The sequence below is a fragment of the Scardinius erythrophthalmus genome, assembly GCF_964197995.2.
Source record: "Scardinius erythrophthalmus genome assembly, chromosome: 20".
NCBI lineage: Eukaryota > Metazoa > Chordata > Actinopteri > Cypriniformes > Leuciscidae > Scardinius > Scardinius erythrophthalmus.
Window position 1 is genome coordinate 34,203,340 of NC_138240.1, and position 20,000 is coordinate 34,223,339.

A 20,000-nucleotide genomic window follows, 5' to 3' on the forward strand; every position below is an offset into this window, starting at 1 on the left:
AGGGCATCTCACGCACACACGCACGCCCCCACACACACACCACTTATCCATCTGAACACCAAAGGGCGTCTCACACACACACAGACACACACCACTTATCCATCTGAACGCCAGAGGGCATCTCACACACACACACACACACACACACACACACACACACACACACACACACACACACACACCACTTATCCATCTGAACACCAAAGGGCATCTCACGCACGCACGCACACACACACACACACACACACACACCACTTATCCATCTGAACACCAAAGGGCATCGCACGCACGCACACACACACACACACACACACACGCACACACCACTTATCCATCTGAACACCAAAGGGCGCCTCACACACACACACGCCAAATATGCGCCATCACAGAAGTACAATAACACACGTCATTCCAGGAAATCCCAATCGGCATCATACTATCGCTGTATCTGAATAAACAGAAGATTGAAACGCTTTGATTAAACATGACTAATAAACATATTCTGTGTAAGAAGCACATCATCTCACAGAAGGAGGAGCTCAACTGTCCTTATGGAGTGAGTTTGGAGTAAAACCATGTTATTAAATGTTGTCTTTTGTTGGACGAGGCTCATAAACGCTTTCATATTTGAAAAGATGTTTGATGTGTGTTAATTTTTCAAAATCATGTTATAAAGCGACTCAGTCGCAGTGCTTTCTGATGGAGCGTTTACTGATCACAGAGCAGTACGTCACTGACAAGCTGCACATAAAAAAATATTCACAAAATTATTTCATAATCACAATAATCCAAATCGGTTAAGCGTGATTATTCTTGCAGCCCTATTACAAGCGTATGCAAAACAGCTTTATAACATATACAGGCTGCATCCAAAATCACATACTTCCCTACTATATAGTAGGCGAAAAACAATATGTAACAAAAGAAGTATGTCTGAATTCACAGGTCTCATAAAAGAGTCGGCTAAAGTCCCCGGATGATCTACTACTCCCGGTGAGATTCTGAAGTGTGTATATGATGAACAATTTGGCTGCGTCCAAGTTCACATTATCCCTTAAGTACGTACTCATCTTGAATAAGTAATTACTTCATGTTCTGTTCTACATAGTATGAATTAGTGCTGGGCAACGATTAATCACATCCAAAATAAAAGTTTGTGTTTACATAATATATGTGTGTCTAGTGTGTTTAATAATTTTGTAAATATAAATACATACATATACATTTAAGAAAAATGTGTTATTTATATATAAAATATTTATATATAAAATAAATTATGTATAAATATATATACATGCAAATATTTCTTAAATATATATACATGCATATGTGTGTATTCATATATACAAAATAATTATACACATTAGACACACATATATTATGTAAACACAAACTTTTATTTTGGATGTGATTAATCATTGCCCAAGATATACAGGTAAATCAAGGAAAGAAGAGGTTGTTTATAATAGAATAATTAGGACATTCCAAATGAAATAGCACACTTAAAATAATAGGGAAGCAGCCAAATGGGTTCTGTGAACAATGTCATGTTAAAGAAACAATACCTCATGCGATTCTCAAATGTATCAAGTATGAAAAAGAAAGGAACAATAATATAGAAGAATGGAATTTAAGAATTGGTAGGTCACGTGATAATGACAACATGGCGAATCTAATACGTCATACTATATAGAACAAACTTGTCTAAACAAGCAGTTGTGAAGTAATTACATATTCAAAATAAGTACCTACTCAAGACAGTCTGCTATTTCGGACGCAGCCACACACACACACACACACACACACACACACACACACACACACACGTGTTTTTAAAATATACTAATGAATAGATTTTAAATAATACAATTTCTAAATAATTAAATTAAAACTCAGATAACCTTCACAGTCTTAATGAGAACTACGTGTTGTAAAAGGTCTAGTGTTGGTGTTATTATGCTGGAATTCTCTTAACAATTCCCATTATGAATATTTAGGATTGATCCCAGATTCTCACAGAAATTCTGTACAAATTGTGAAGAACTGTTGTTAAGGATGTAGGACTAAAATCGTTAGGAATACTACAATGCTGACACGCCACGATACTCTGAACATTCAGTCGCAGATATATTTATAGATCTGAAATATATATTTACAGCAAACCGGTAACGGTACTTCCACGCTTCCAAACACATGGCGAGACAAACACACAGTCAGATCCATGACAGTAAAGCTACACTTACCAGTGTGCTTACTCTAGTGCAGATACGCTTCAAACACCGCCTTACTCCAAAATATCACAAATATAGCGAAATAACAGGAAAAATCGAGATTTTAGTTATAACGATGATGAAAGGTAGTGCAAGTTTGTTTAAGGCGGAGTTTCACGTGCAATGACACTTTGACCCGTGTGACGGAGTGATGTGATTGGTGAACGTCAACTCTGCAAACCTTGGCGCAGAATTTTTAACCTCTTAACTGCATAGACATGATGAACATGCACTATCCAAACTTAAATGGTTGTAGTACATAAATGCTGGAATCCAGACCTAAGGTTGGTCTCTTTTTAAAGAAGACACTCAGATTATTGCTGAAGTAAAAGCACTTCAAAAAATGAAAGTGCTATAGAAGTTTAAGTTTACTGTAAAGCAAATGTACTGTACTAAACATTTGTATTTTATACAAAATATATGTTTTACAAAATATGTTTTACTCTAAAATTGTTATAAAATTAAATTCATATGTTTAAACAAGTTGTTTTCCAAATTTGGAGTTGATGTCACAAAAAAAGAAAAAGAAAAAAGATTTTGTTTAGGCGTAATACCAATAAATACCCAGTCATAAAGGCGTAACACGACTCCCATTTTATTTCAAGTAAAATTTTATAGTAAAAAAGTATATAGTAGTACTACAGTAGCAACCTCACCTTTCTCTTAAAGGAGAAGTTCACTTTTAAAATGAAAATTCTGTCATCATATACTCACCCTCATGTTGTTTCAAACCTGTATGAATTTCTTTCTTCTGCTGAACAGAAAAGAAGATATTTAGAAGATTATCAGTTACCAGACAGTTTTTGGGTCCCATTGACTTCCATAGTAGGAAAAAAATATACTATGGACGTCAATGGGACCCAAAAACTGTCTGGTTACTGATAATCTTCTAAATATCTTCCTTTCTGTTCAGCAGAAGAAAGAAATTCATACAGGTTTGAAACAACATGAGGGTGAGTATATGATGACAGAATTTTCATTTTAAAAGTGAACTTCTCCTTTAATAGACATTTGTTAATCACATATTGGATATACACTCACCTAAAGGATTATTAGGAACACCTGTTCAATTTCTCATTAATGTAATTATCTAATCAACCAATCACATGGCAGTTGCTTCAATGCATTTAGGGGTGTGGTCCTGGTCAAGACAATCTTCTGAACTCCAAACTGAATGTCAGAATGGGAAAGAAAGGTGATTTAAGCAATTTTGAGCGTGGCATGGTTGTTGGTGCCAGACGGGCCGGTCTGAGTATTTCACAATCTGCTCAGTTACTGGGATTTTCACGCACAACCATTTCTAGGGTTTACAAAGAATGGTATGAAAAGGAAAAAAAACATCCAGTATGTGGCAGTCCTGTGGGCGAAAATGCCTTGTTGATGCTAGAGGTCAGAGGAGAATGGGCCGACTGATTCAAGCTGATAGAAGAGCAACTTTGACTGAAATAACCACTCGTTACAACCGAGGTATGCAGCAAAGCATTTGTGAAGCCACAACACGCACAACCTTGAGGCGGATGGGCTACAACAGCAGAAGACCCCACCGGGTACCACTCGTCTCCACTACAAATAGGAAAAAGAGGCTACAATTTGCACGAGCTCACCAAAATTGGACAGTTGAAGACTGGAAAAATGTTGCCTGGTCTGATGAGTCTTGATTTCAGAATTTGGCGTAAACAGAACATGGATCCATCATGCCTTGTTACCACTGTGCAGGCTGGTGGTGGTGGTGTAATGGTGTGGGGGATGTTTTCTTGGCACACTTCAGGCCCCTTAGTGCCAATTGGGAATCGTTTAAATGCCACGGCCTACCTGAGCATTGTTTCTGACCATGTCCATCCCTTTATGACCACCATGAACCCATCCTCTGATGGCTACTTCCAGCAGGATAATGCACCATGTCACAAAGCTCGAATCATTTCAAATTGATTTCTTGAACATGACAATGAGTTCACTGTACTAAATTGGCCCCCACAGTCACCAGATCTCAACCCAATAGAGCATCTTTGGGATGTGGTGGAACGGGAGCTTCGTGCCCTGGATGTGCATCCCACAAATCTCCATCAACTGCAAGATGCTATCCTATCAATATGGGCCAGCATTTCTAAAGAATGCTTTCAGCACCTTGTTGAATCAATGCCACGTAGAACTAAGGCAGTTCTGAAGGCGAAAGGGGGTCAAACATAGTATTAGTATGGTGTTGTTCCTAATAATCCTTTAGGTGAGTGTATATCTGTATTGGGATGATTTTTTAAAGCAAAAAAATATAAACTATATTACAACAATTAAATTAAGCTTTATCCTTATATTATTATAATATGTAAAAAATCATAGTAAGGATAATTGTGCTTTCAGCAAATATAAACCTTTTGAAACCTCCCAATCTGCCACCACAAATAAAAAAATAAAAAATTATTTTGCTTTTGTATCAAATTTCTATAATATTCCTCAGAAATCAGGTCAAAACAACCCCAGTTTTGGTTTGTTGTGGCTTAAAGTTTTACATTATTACATGAATATGAGAACTGATAAATGTTTTGATCTGTGTTTTGTTTGATAACCTGACCATTCAGTCCGTGTTCATTTTGATTCATTTTGGTTTTGAATAGAAAATATTTCCATGTGTGAACAAATCTGTACGTCTGTTTTTGTTGTTGCACGGCTGTCAGGGTCTGTTGTGTTTTAATTATCCACTGTTCTTCAATTTCACTCCATCATCCTGAGAGAAGACGGTGATCTTCAACACAAGTGATTGTCGAGTCACTCACACACAACCGCATCACACACAGCGAGCCTCGAACGTTTGACCTTCAGAAAGCATCCGTGCATTCTGGCGGTCAGAAGTCCTTGTGTTTGGTGTGTGTGGTGATTGTCGTGTTCTGGTGGTCAGAAGTCGTTGTGTTTGATGATTGAGGTGTTCTGGCGGTCAGAAGTCGTTGTGTTTGGTGTGTGTGGTGATTGTCGTGTTCTGGCGGTCAGAAGTCGTTGTGTTTGGTGTGTGTTGTGTTTGTCGTGTGTTGGCTGTGTAGGGATGCACTGCTTGTGAGCATATGGTGCAGCATTTGGTCAGTTCTTCTGTAGGTTGAAGCATCGGAGCGTCCCATCCTCGAGTTACTCGTGCACGAGTGGGCACTGATATATCAGGGAAGCAGTGACTTATGGAGGATTCGAGACTCTGGTTCTCAGTGCAGTGGCGATAACATCCAGTTAACATGCTTATATACGCTAATGATTTTATTAAAGGTCCCATGACATGCTACTTTTTGTAGGCTTTAATATAGGCCTTAGTGGTCCCTAGTACTGTATCTGAAATCTCTTTCCAAAAATTCAGCCTCGGTGCAGAATTATAGCCACTACAAGCCAGTCCCAGAATGAGCTTCCTTCAGACAGGCCGTTTCGGTGTCTGTAGCTTTAAATACTAATAAGGAGGAGAAAGGCGGCGCAAGGTGGAGGGTGGGTGTGGCCTTGACCATCTTGCGCAACGGTACCGTGGCGTGCATGTTTACGTTGGATATAGCAATGGCACGAAGACACGCAGGCCCTGTCCCAAATGGCACACTCCGGACTTGTGGACTTCCTCAGAGTCCACACTTTGGTGACGTCATGTAGTGCAGACCTATAGGGCCCTTGGCGCGAGTCCACGAGGGCGCATTGAGAGGTATTTTTGGGACAGACTCGATCGTCACGCCGGAAATAACGGCCTGTTTTTTTTTTTTTTTTTTTTTTTTGCATTACAATATAAATCATTACAATGGAAATAATACAAAACAATGAACATGAACATGTGGGGATACAGAGAAAATGAAAGTAAATAATAACAGTAAATAAAATATTTTTACAATTTATATAAAACTTGTTCTATAATACAGGATATTTTCGAAGCTCTTTTATTGGAGGGGATTTTTTGAAGTGAAGAATAACTGTAAATCATAAGCAAAACATTTGCAACTAGGTTTGAATTTAAGGTATATTGCTTTGTGAATATGATATTTACCCATCGTACAGAAAAAGTTTAATATTTCATCTAGCTTTTTATTTTCAGAGACATCAGAGTGAAAAATAACCTTACTGACAGAAATATTACAGGTCTGGTTGATCACAAAATATCACATTTTTTTTGCGCTCCAGCGTCTCATCTCCACGTCCACTACACAGCCTAATTTTACAGTTCTATATTTTGATATTGTGCATATCACCTGGGCATTAGACAATAGATATATCATGCTTATTTAAATGATGTATACAGTTGTACATAATAATACATAATGTTACATTTGAACTAAGATTGCAATTCTGTGCAGTTCTGTGTGTGTGTGTGTGTGTGTGTGTGTGCGTGTGTGTGTGTTTGTGTGTGAGAGAGAGAGAGTTTAAATTTATAGCAGTCCCCACAAGGGAAATAGATTGATAAACTGTAACATATAGTCCAGGAGGCAAGTGTGCAGAACCCAAGTGCAGTTTAATACACTGAACAAAATTATAACTGCAACACTTTTGTTTTTGCCCCCATTTTTCATGAGCTGAACTCAAAGATCTAAGACTTTTTCTATGTACACAAAATGCCTATTTCTCTCAAATATTGTTCACAAATCTGTCTACATCTCTGTTAGTGAGCACTTCTCCATCAACCTCACAGGTGTGGCATATCAAGATGCTGATTAGAAAGCATGATTATTGCACAGGTGTGTCTTAGGCTGGCCACAATAAAAGGCCACTCTAAAATGTGCAGTTTTATCACACAGCACAATGCCACAGATGTTGCAAGTTTTGAGGAAGCATGCAATTGGCATGCTGACTGCAGGAATGTCCACCAATAATTGTTAATTTCTCTACCATAAGCCGTCTCCAGGATCACATGACTAGAACAGGGGATCACATGACAGACATGAAACAAGAACATGAAACAAAACCAAAACAAGACGTGACATAAATATACTAAATTATCTCTTTTAAAGGGGTCATATAATGGTACATGCACTTTTACAAGTTGATTGCACTGAAATGTCTGTTGGCAGTGCCTGTACACAACCATCCTATCATGATAAAAATCCATCCAGTGGTTTTGTTTTAATCTCCTTATATGTTTGACCATCTCTGAAATCAAGCCGTTCGATATTGTGACGTCATAAGATCGTACGCCCCTCCCGCTATTGTGATTGACAGCCGTGTTTCACAAGACCCGCCCTGAGCAAGCTGTGACAGCCGTCGTCATAGTAGTCCGCCATTGTTGATATGCTGGAGCAGAATGGCGTCTAAGCGATTGTGGTGTTCTGTTCTTAGATGTAATAAGGAACACAGCAGTCATTTGGATATTCCTAAATCCGAGCCGTTGAAGAAGCAGTGGCTGAGTTTTGTTTTTGAAGCGATATGCCCAAAGGATTGACGCGGGGATTCCCTCACGGGGATTCCCCACGATCGTCTGTGCTTTCATGTTTGCGCGAATCATTTCACACCAGACAGCTTCACAAACGAGAAAAAACGGATCGGTACCAACGTGTTCCTGCTGAACCTCCAGAAGATGTGAGTGTAATGTTTTATTAACCTTTATATTAGTATTTATATTAATCTTTGCGAAATTTGCAAACCTTGCTGCAGGCTTCACGATGAATGCGTCTAAGGTTTACACTCAGGGTACATTACGGCATGTTTTCTATGTACGACGTTCTCAATATAATTCATAATCCCACGTTTATAACGAATAACACATGGTTATTGTGTTAGATACGGTCAGAGAATGTCTAATACGGTGTACCCACAGAACAGAGGGGCGGGTTGAGCAAAGCTCATTATCATTTAAAGACACATCCACTGAAACGGCGTGCTGAAAACAGGGCTGTTTTTGACCAGGTAAAATTAGTGTTTTCTTACAATACTAATGAGAATTTTTAATTAAAGTATATTACAAACTTTTAATTTAGACCCTAAAGAATCATATTAGCTTGTACAAAAATGGCATTATATGACCCCTTTAAAGCTAGGCTAGGTTTAAGGGTAGGGGATAGAATGTACAGTTTGTGCCGTATAAATATCATTACATTACGAGAGAGAGAGAGAGAGAGAGAGAGAGAGAGAGAGAGAGAGAGAGAGAGTGTGTGTGTGTAATATTACCATTACTTCATATTGACAGTTCATTGTAATTTTATAATATTTACCTACAGAAAGGCTTGATAATATTGAGTACATGTCAGAATGTTTTAAAGTCGACCTTTTATTGCCCCTTTTTACGAGATAATTTATAATATAAGTACTATATATATTATGTAATAGTGTGTCCCCAGAATGTGTCTGTGAAGTTTCAGCAAAATACCCCACATATTATTAATTATACCACGTTGTAAATGGCCATTTTTGAGTGGAAGGAAAAAATGCTGTTTTTTTGCATGTTTCTTTTAATGTAAATGAGCTGCTTGATCCCCGCCCACTTTTCAGAAGAGGGCGGAGCCTTTACAGCTCCTGCTTTGGATACTCTGACAAAATCTAACAAAATATCTGTTTAGTTTTGATTATCATCTCTATCGCGGTCAAGCACACACTGTAACTGACATTACAGTTCTTCATCATCATGTTGAACCCCACTCTTTATACGCAAAAATTAGTTTTTACGCGCATATGATACGCAGTTTTCGCGCGCATTTGATACACACTTTATTGCGTGTAATACACACACACCCCACACCACTAATCCTACCCAAACGTATAATACACTCATACCCCACACCACTACTAAACCTACCCAAGCGTATCATGCGCACGTAAAAACTATTTTTTGCGTATAAATTGCACGATAAACACAATGTGTGCTATAGAGACGCATTAAGTGTGACCGGGTTGCACCACGAATAAAGATTTCCTTCTCATGAATTTAAGAATTCTTTCTCTCGTTTAGGCTAAATCATGGACACGAATTAAATTTGTTCTCTGGTTTCAGTAAATTATGGCCACGTTGTTGAAGTAATTCATTCTCTCGTTTTATTAAAACAAGGGAACGAATTATTACACCAGGTAGGCTAACGAATTATTATATAGTTAATTGTGTGTTCGCTTGAATTAAAATGAGGAAACGAAGCATTAAAACATGGCGACGTTGGGTGGGAGTAATGAATTGTTAATTTGTTTTGCAATCATATCAGTGCAACTTAAAATAACTTAAATAGCCACAGCCAACACACAATGATTATTTATGGGCATGATAATCCAGATGTGTTCTTTATGCATTTCATCTTGTTTTTATTTATTTTTGCAACGGCAGTTATGTTCACGGAAATAAAATAATGAAAAGCTATTGCATTTTATAGGCTAAGTTTGCTAAAGGGCAATGTCGTGTTTTTTAATTGATAAAGTTAAAGGTATAGCGGAGGATCTTTCCGAATTTTAGATAAGAACCGCCCTCTCCACTTTTTGAAAAAATGCACATGCGCAACACACTAGAGCTGTGTCCCAAAGTGAAGGCTGCATCCTTCGAAGGCCGTATTTGAAGGCCGGATGGCCGTATTTGAAGGCCGATTGCGTCACCGCGGCGCGACAAAGGACGTCCCAATTCAAAGGCTGCATCCTTGGAAGGTCGCATTTGAAGGCCGATTGCGTCACCGCGGCTCGATGAAGGCTGTCCCAATTCAGTTCTGCATCCTCCGAAGGCCGTATTCGAAGGCCGGTTGCATCATCGCGCCGCGACGAAGGCTTCCCTGATTCAAAAGCGACGCCAAATGCACCCTTCGTTTCCCAGTGAAAAGAAGGATACATAAATGGACACTTAGCGGCCTATTCTACCCCATAAGTCATTGCGCGCCGTTGACGACAGCATTTATTTATTTATTTTTAAAGGCGGCCGAGACTAGAGATCGGTGGTGGACAGCAAATTCACATTTAAATGTAAGTATTATGTTTTCATTTACTCAAAAAGCTAGCGAAACCAGAGTTAAAGTTTCTTATAAACTTCTTTAACTCCTTCGTCACCATTGCGTGGCTACATTTATCAGGTAGTTTTAGGCAAAACTTGTGGTAATAACGTTATTAGTTTAACGACCTATTTGTAATATTTGCACTTGTGTATTATAAAAAATATCACTCACCCAATAAAGCCCAAAACAATAAGAAAAGCAGTAGATAAGGCAATGGGATTTCACTTTTATGTGTTTTTGTAGTGCTGTCATGCAAGCTATGTGGTTTTAACCAAATTTTAGTATACAGAAATATGATTTCTTAAGTATTTTGTATGCGTGTCTTGATGTGTCATATTTTTCAGTGTTAACAATGCACTTAAGATTGCTCCTCTGTGTTAAGTACCCTTTTCTGCTTTTTTTTAGAACAATTCAGGAAAAAATGGGTGTATATACAGTATATATATATATATATGAAAAGTAATACACACATCTTTGCTAAAAATGTATTGTCCTGTTGTTGTTAACAAGCCATGGTTCATTTGCTCTGCCCTTAGGATTGCAAGTGTCCTGGGACAGGTGAGGGTGTGAGTGGGAAACCCACTGCTGAAACTTGGCCCTGGTTTGTCCTCATGGATGAGGCGTTGGGACAGAGGCATTGCACCAACCCCCCTGTCCTCATCGCCTCAATCCCTGAGGACGCACCAGGGCCGAGTTCAGTAGTGGGTACCCACGGTGAGGAGGAGCCGGGGCAGCAGCACCAGCCCCACCAGTAGCACCAGCAGGAGCACCAGCACCAGCACGAAGGCGGCGAGACAGGACGGGTTTTTGGACTTGATCAGAGAAGAAATGCAACTACAGAGGGAGGCAGAGGCGAGGAGAGCACAGGAAAGAAGGGAGAGGATGGACAGGCTGTTTTCTCTTCTTGAGAGAATGATTGAAAAATATATACATTTTCTACATATTCTTGTTGAACTTTTTTCACTTTTATTTTTTAAAATAAAAATTATGTACATTTTATTTTTATGCAACTTTAATTGTGTAAATAAAAGAGAATGAATTGTTCTGGACATTGTTTATTTTTGTAATGACAGTAATACTTTCTGCATGAAACAAATTCTATACCTTTTTATTTTTTCAAATAAAATTGGTAAATGAAAGTCATTTGTTCTATAGGCTACATTAAAGTACTTTTTCCAACTATTTACAAAATACGTTAAACATATCAAAGTCAACATAAACATTTAATTTTACAATACATAAAATAAGAAAAAAATGATGTAGACTCTATTGAGCTGAACTGCTGGACCGGGATGGGCTGCCCCTGGTAAGGCCTCCTGCTGGTGGGACATCATCTGGGATGGTCTCCAGAGCGTTTGAGTGCATATTTCCACTATCCACTAAGTTGGCTACCAACAGGTTTGCAGGGCTGATTCAATCGACGGCTTTCTGAAAAAAGTACTTTTAATAACTACTGCATAGGCTATGCTGCATTTTACTTCTGTATATTTTCAATATACAGTAATATCTGGTTGTTACATTATATACTTTTGTGTAGTTTAATCATATTGTGATGTGAGGGAAAAAAGTACTTCAGTAGGTTACTTGTTACTTCACATTTGTAAGTGAATACTTAACGAAATATGCAGTTCCGAAAATTAAAGTAACAAAATGTAGGCTTATTGTCACAATATTAACTAACTACAACTACAGCAGCCTCCCATTTCAAAGGGTGGATCTGACGCGCTCGGACCCGTCTAGCCTACGAAGGATTGTTCTTGTCGCCTGGCAACTGTGACAGCTGCAGATGACGAGCGCGAGAAATACTGGACTTTTTATATTCAACTGGGTTTTGTATTCAAACAGGGCTAAACTGAAAATACATGATCCTAAATACGGGGCTAAAAAATCCTCACCATGTCCTCCAGTAAAATATTGTAATGTCAGTATAAATGGAAGACACTAGTTAGTTAGTGTTATGTTGTTCGACAGTGTTAATCGACTCACAAGTGGTTCTATCTGTTAGTCCCTGGTTCTTTAAGGGGCGGGGTTTTAGCGGGGTCAAGTGTCTAGAGGGAGTGAAGAGCTGGAAGCGGGAAGACAGAGTGAGTTTAATAGCAGAGACAGCACGTTATATCTTCCCCTTCATGTTGTACGGCGTGGGTTACGGCCACAACAGTAACCCTGCAGTTTCTGAATAAAGCCTTAGAAGGAGGAAGAATCCGTCTGTTTACTTTTTAGTAGCGAACGCTACATTTGGTGTCAGAAGTGACGGACTTTAACGCACTAGAGCATTCGCCGCATTCGCCAGCATTCGCCGCCGAGATGGACTACGGGGCGCGGCCGAAAGTGAAGCAAGAGATGCAGGAGACAGTAAGGGGGAAAAGCGAGTGCTTGTGGACACACGGGCCGGCGGCAGATCCGCGCTGGGTTTCGAGCGAGGCGGCTAGGATGAGAGAGGCTATCATGTTACAAGCTGCTGAAGCTGGCTTCGCGCCTCCCTTTACCCCGCACAGTGAGTTTGCACGTCAGCAGAAAGGCGCCGACGTGACAGCGCATGTGCAGCGCGGCAAGACACACTCTCGCGATGACGTGAAGACGCGGGATGTAAACAAACATGGCGGCGCCCAGGCCTGCACCGAATACATCAGAGATTCAGACACGCTCGCTATTAAAACACCGCGGTTCTCTGGTAAGACGGATTGGGATGCATTCAAAGCCCAGTTTGAACTGTTAGCTGATGCTGCAGGCTGGCCTGAGAATCATAAAGCCCTGCAGTTAGCGCTGTGCCTGACTGATGATGCGGCTGCCTGTCTGTTGTTGTTGAGTCCTGCAGAAAGAAATGATTATAATGCATTGGTTGGGGCTCTTCATAGGCGGTTTGGACATTGTAGCCAGCCTGTCCTTTTAAGGACAGAATTTAATAACAGACGCAGAAGACAAGGTGAACCCCTCCGTATTTTGGCCAATGACATTGAACGCTTATGTAAACGCGCCTATGCTGAAATGCCAACATCAGTCCAGAATGAGCTCTCTAGAGACAGATTTATCCAGGCACTCAGCCCAAGAGAGCTCCGTGTACAAACGCAGCTAGCTCACCCGACCACACTGAGTGAAGCGCTGGAACTGGCTATTGAAAGGGAGATGCTGGGGACTGAAATGGATGCAGTTGAAGTTACTCCAATAGTGAGGGCCGCGGAAATGACTGAATTGTGTCCCAGGACGCCCACGTGGGTGGATAATTATGCAAATGCTGCAACGATGCGCCCGAGCCGCTCCGCCTCAGAGCCCCGTTCACGCCGCCGACCTTCAGTTTGCTGGGGCTGTGGCCAGCCAGGCCATCTGATCAGACATTGCCCTAGGATCGGTCAAATGCAGGGAAACGCCCAGGGGCCCGTGTAGACAGGGGGACACGGGCCCGTGATAATATTTCCCATACCTCGCCCCAAGCTGAGGATGAGGAGCAGCGGGTGGAGAAAGGGGTTAAACTGCAACCTGCAGAGACTGTTATGGTAGTGGGCTGGTCTTATGTTGGAAATTTTTGCCACATACCCATTGTAGTGGCGGGAGTCGCTTGCACAGCCCTTGTTGACACTGGATCGAATGCAACCCTTGTTCGTCCTGACCTGGTCCCAGTGGGGACAACCTTGGAATCGACGTCTGCTCGTCTGAAAACTGTGACTGGTGATTTTGCGCCAATAAAAGGGAAAGGTCTCTTCCTGTTTGACATAGGGGGTCTGTCCGTGTCGTTCCAGGCGTGGGTGGCTAAAGTGCAAGACCCATGCATTCTGGGACTGGATTTTTTGAGGGCCGTTGGCTGTGTGCTGGACCTATGTAGAGACTCACTTACCCTCCCTGATGGACGTTCGGTGCAACTGACCCATCCTACTCCAAACTTGACCCAGGTTTCCCTATCTGTGTATTCAGCAGACACATCCAGGCATGCCCTTAGCGCTGAATGCCCAGCCCTTGGGGCACCACCTCACACAGTGGAATCGCCTGCCATTAGTTCAAATTGTCACACACACTACAGCCCCAATTGTGACGCCACATCCCCTCCCCCCATTTTTCCGTCAGCACAGAATGGCTGTGGTGTGAACAATGGGCTATGCGATGATGAGAGGGAGACTCGGATCTCTGCTGTGAGAGACATTTGGTCCAAAAACTGTGAGGGCTTAAGTGAGCAACAAAAAGAGTGCTTGTGGGAAGTCATGGAGGACTTCATCGACATTTTTGCTCTCAATGAGAAGGAAGTGGGCCTAACCCACTTGATGCACCATGTTATTGACACTGCAGATGCCCGCCCGATAAGAGTAAGGCCACGTCGTCTCCCCCTGGCCCGACAGGAAGCGGCGGATAAGGAATTGGAAGAAATGCTGCAGGCGGGTATAGTTGAGCCCTCAGAGAGCCCATGGGCTTCAGCAGTCGTCATGGTACCACGGAAAAACAGTTCCAGATGGCGGTTTTGCATAGACTATAGGCAGCTCAACAAAGTCACGAAAAAGGATTCATATCCTCTGCCTAGAGTGGACGAGTCCCTCGACTTGGTAGCTGGTTCATCATGGTTCTCAACCCTTGATTTGAGGAGCGGCTACTGGCAAGTGCCATTGTCCCCTGAGTCTGCTCCCAAAACCGCGTTCCGCACAAATAGAGGCCTCTGGCAGTTCAAGGTCCTTCCGTTCGGACTCTGCAACGCTCCTGCCACGTTCGAACGGCTCATGGACAAAGTGTTGGCAGGAGTGCCTCGCCATGAATGTCTTGTATACCTGGATGATCTCTTAGTCCATGGTGATTCGTTTGAGGTAGCACTCGATTCCCTCCGACGGGTGCTGGAAAAAGTGGCAGCAGCAGGCCTGAAACTGCATCCAGATAAATGCCACTTTATGAGGCGGGAAGTTGAATTCCTTGGACACAAGTTGGGGAGGGAGGGCATAGGCACCCTGGAGGACAAAATACACACCATTAGAGACTGGCCAATCCCTACAGACCTGAGACAACTGAAGAGTTTCCTGGGGCTCGCCTCTTACTATAGGAGGTTTGTAAGGGGGTTTTCATGCATAGGGGCACCGCTCTTCCGCCTCCAGCAAAAAGACCATGTTTTCGTCTGGACTGACGAGTGCCAGAAGGCATTCGATACCCTACGGCAAGCATTGATCGAAGCTCCAGTCCTCGTTCCACCTGACACCTCACTGCCGTTTGTTTTAGACACGGACGCAAGCAACGTCGGTATGGGGGCAGTGTTATCGCAGAACAGACCAGATGGGGAGAAGGTAGTGGCATACTTTAGCAGGGTCTTTAACAAGTGTGAGAAACGCTATTGTGTAACCAGACGTGAGCTCCTTGCAGTGGTAATGGCAGTGAGACACTTCAAATATTACCTGTGTGGCACACCATTCACCATAAGGACAGACCATGCTGCTCTTCAATGGTTGATGTCTTTCAAAGAGCCTGAAGGTCAAGTGGCCCGATGGCTAGAAGAACTCCAGTCATACGACTTCGCAGTAGTTCATAGACCCGGGTCTAACCACGCCAATGCCGATGCTTTGTCTCGTCGCCCCTGTGCCGCTGAGGGCTGCCGTCACTGTGAGAAGAGAGAAACGCAGGAGAGGGAACTGTGTCTGGGAAACGAGCCAGCACAGCCTGCATGTGGAGCATTGAGGGTGTTTGATACACCAGAGTGGAAGTTGGAGCAGGAGCAAGATGAGGATCTGAGGCCTGTTCTACGTTGGCTGGAGGCACAGCAGAGACCCGATTGGGGGGATATTACGGGCTGCTCGTTGGGCACAAAGGGACTGTGGTCCAAATTTAACACACTGAGGCTAAGTGAGGGAGTGCTCCAGCGAGCATGGAAGGAGCCTGCCACTGGGGAGGACAGATGGCAAGTAATAGTGCCCAAAACGCTGAGGGAAGCAGTGTTAACCGCTTGTCATGGGAGTACGGGGTCTGGCCATTTCGGGGTGTCCAAAACGCTCCGCCGCCTTCGCCAGGGGTTCTACTGGGGCCAGCATAGAAGGGACGTGGAGGATTTCTGCCGCAGATGTGATGCCTGTGCAGCTTATAAGGGCCCTCTCGATCAGTCTCATGCCAAACTTCAACAGCAGGCTGTAGGAGCACCAATGGAAAGAGTAGCTGTGGACAACATGGGCCCCTTCCCTGTCACTGAAAGAGGTAACCGGTTCGTCCTCACTGCCATGGACTACTTCACAAAGTGGCCTGAGGCCTACGCAATACCAAACCAGGAAGCAGAGACGGTTTCGGATGCACTGGTGGAGGGGATGTTCAGCAGGTTCGGTGTGGTGGAGGTCATTCATAGTGATCAGGGGAGAAATTTTGAATCCAAGCTGTTTGCAGCCCTGTGTGAACGGCTTGGCATGGAAAAAACTCGCACAACGCCCCTGCACCCCCAAAGCGATGGCCTGGTTGAAAGATTTAATAGGACCTTGGGTCAACAGCTAGCTATCCTTACAGCTGACCATCAACGGGATTGGGACACTCACCTCCCTTTCATTCTCATGGCCTACAGATCTGCGGTACAGGACTCCACACTGTGTACCCCTGCTTTGCTTATGCTGGGGCGTGAGCTTAGGACCCCCCCAGAGTTGTTGTTCGGGAAGCCCCCGGACATGCCGGATATACCTGCCGGACCAGAGTATGCAAGGAGGTTGCAGGATCGAATGCAGACAGCCCATGTGTTTGCCAGAGATCAGTTGGAAAAGGCTGGTATGAGGCAGAAAAGGAACTATGATGTTAGGAGCAAGGGAAGAGACTTCAAGGCTGGCGAGTCGGTCTGGGTGTACAGCCCGAGGAAGAAAAGAGGACGCTCCCCGAAGCTTGATTGCCACTGGGTGGGCCCCTGCTTGGTTGTAGAGAAGGTGGGAGAGGTAGTGTATAGGGTGCAGATGCCGCCTAGAGGCAGAAAGGTAGCCTTGCATAGAGACAGGCTGGCCCCGTACAGAGGTAACTTGGCCGTCTCTTTTGAAAAGAGAAAGACCACCCCCTCTGCCTCACAAAACAACATTGACCCCACACCCGTGCCCCACACCCCAGTGGCTCCTGAATCCTCCGCCCTAAACACCCCACATGCGGCCACTTCCCATGGACTTTCCACTGATCCCCATGCCCCAACCCCTCATCCCCTTGCAAGCTCAGACATTCAACCTGAGATGCGGCCAAGGAGGCAGAGACGTCGGCCTGGGCACCTTAAAGACTTTGTTTGCCCCCTCGTGGACGAGGGTTCTTCTTATTAAAGGGGGGGCAGTGTAATGTCAGTATAAATGGAAGACACTAGTTAGTTAGTGTTATGTTGTTCGACAGTGTTAATCGACTCACAAGTGGTTCTATCTGTTAGTCCCTGGTTCTTTAAGGGGCGGGGTTTTAGCGGGGTCAAGTGTCTAGAGGGAGTGAAGAGCTGGAAGCGGGAAGACAGAGTGAGTTTAATAGCAGAGACAGCACGTTATATCTTCCCCTTCATGTTGTACGGCGTGGGTTACGGCCACAACAGTAACCCTGCAGTTTCTGAATAAAGCCTTAGAAGGAGGAAGAATCCGTCTGTTTACTTTTTAGTAGCGAACGCTACAATATAAACCATAAAAATGACAATAGCCAATTCTGGCTCCATAGCTGTTTACTCAGTTATCAAAATGAATGATCAGGATAGCAGCTGTCTTCTCGCACCGTTGCTTGGCGCCTGGAGCGGTGATCGGGAACACCTGGTTGCACAATTAGGAAATCCTAGGAAGGCTACATGGTGCGTCCTTCAGAGGACGCATAGGCTGCATCCTTGAAGTCTGCGTCCTTCAAAGGATGCAGCCTTCAACATTGGGACACAGCTTAGATGCTCCCGAGAGGGAACGCCTATTAAACGTGTGCGAGGTTCTCCTCGTGCACGCTCTGTTTACAAGTTGCTGTCGGCATCACTCATACAAGATTACTTTCCAAAAGAAGATTTGCACTTTTTCACCAAATAGCATGCCAAACTTTACCTGTCGAGTAGAAACTTCGCGACTGAGGCATCAGTGGGAAGCCCAACCTGTGTTTTCAGCGCACGCCATCGTGTGAAACAATCTCCCAAAAACACTCTGATCTTGTTTCTCTCTTCTGAGGCCTTTCTCTTCTTCTCATACAGTTCGTACAAACTTTTTCTCTTGCGACCCTCAGACATTTTCAAAGGACCCGGTGAAACGGCGAGCTTCAATGAATTGCTTAAACCGTAACTCTAGCTCACCACCACACATAAACACCTGAAAGTGCGCATGCGCAGAAAGCGAAAACTAAGGGACGAGCACGTACGATGGCCTTACGTAAACATATCACCAGAATGATTGACACTTAGGTGGACCAATAGTTTACACTACCCACCCGGAAAAAGAAAATCCTCCGCTATACCTTTAATTTAATGTATTTAAATTAATTAAAAGTACAGACTGTCACAGAATATCATATCATAACTGCTATTTATAATCATATTATTGATACATTATTTCAAGAAATACAGTTCGAACAGAAATCAATTAGCTTACTATAGAGAAATGTAATGTCAGAGCGGGAACTGAGCGGGATTTGTTTTACCGGTGAGTGTCGAGTGTTCTGTGAGTGGAGCATTTGCTTGGGCCGTGAGCGTCACACCGCTCCGCTTCACTCACATGCTCTGGCGCACACACCCGAAGCTCGCGCACAGAAAGCTGGAGGTCAGACGGAGCGTCCCGTGAGTGTTAAATTAAGTTCTCTTTCACGTCTTATTGCGCTTAAACTGTCAAATACACACAAAGTTCACATAAACACAGTTGGTTATGTCTGTGAATGTAGAACAGCAGGGAAAGAAATTGCATGTGTATATTAGATCTGTGTATTAAAGTGAAAACAGTGTAATATACAGAACCTACTGCAGTTTATGCTGTTAATATGAATCAAACAACAGAAGAAAAACATAATCACTCACTGCTCTCAGAATAACTTTAGTAGATTTAATAAGAATACATTTTTTACTGTTAAATGCTGAGATAAACATGGCCGACTGTGTACAGCCCACTCAGGGGAGGAGTTATGCTAATAGGGTGGAGTCTCTCAGCAGTTGTGGGCGGGGCTTGAACAATGTGACATCAAATTGCATAGAAACTGCAAACAGCTTGTTTTGAGAGTCTGCTTATGATTTATGTGTGTGTGTGTGTGTGTGGGGGGGGGGGGGGGGTTGCCATTATAGGATGGTTTTGTACACACTGCTGTACAGCACCATATAAAAGTAAATTTTGCATAATAAGTGTCCTTTAATGACACATTTAAGGGCCATTTAAGATAATGACCACTCTAATTTATATACTAACACTTCTCAAAATATTAATATCTTTGCTTTAATACTAATACTCATTTTTTTATATGATATTATCAGCTGCAAGGAAAAATATATGTTTGAAGCAAAAGTGCAAGAAATTATTTTGAACGTTTAAATGTCTTCATTATAGGCTATGTATAAACCCAATAGATCACTTATTATTCTTATTTCTTTTTATTATTTTAATTTCTTCTATGTAAAGCACTTTGAATTGCCATTGTGTATGAAATGTGCTATAAATAAACTTGCCTTGCCTTGCCTATAAAGCCTACTGTATTTTAAAAGTATTTTTTTACAAATTGCAAAGATAAACAGTTTGTTACCATTAGCATCTGTCATTCATGACAACTTTTTAGTATCCTTTAGAGATTTAAAGAAAATCAAAGGCAACAAAACTTTAGTCAGCAGAAGACTTGAAATCCTAAAACTCAGGACTTCTAAATCAGTTTATGCTAAAAATAAATCATGAAGTGTTGAGACTGCAATCACACAGAGACATTTGAGTTTCCTCAGTGTCTGCTGAAGATG

General features: G+C 42.6%; 1 protein-coding gene across 1 annotated transcript in view; it reads right to left on the reverse strand.

Annotated features, from left to right (window-relative positions):
- Positions 1 to 2,439, reverse strand: part of polr3d (polymerase (RNA) III (DNA directed) polypeptide D) — a 15,637-nt gene extending 13,198 nt beyond the window's left edge. Inside the window, exon 1 of the mRNA XM_081348574.1 lies at positions 2,244 to 2,439. The gene's annotated coding sequence lies outside the window, so the exon portion shown is untranslated. The remainder of the gene's footprint in view (positions 1 to 2,243) is intronic.
- Between the last annotated feature and the right edge of the window lie 17,561 nt (positions 2,440 to 20,000).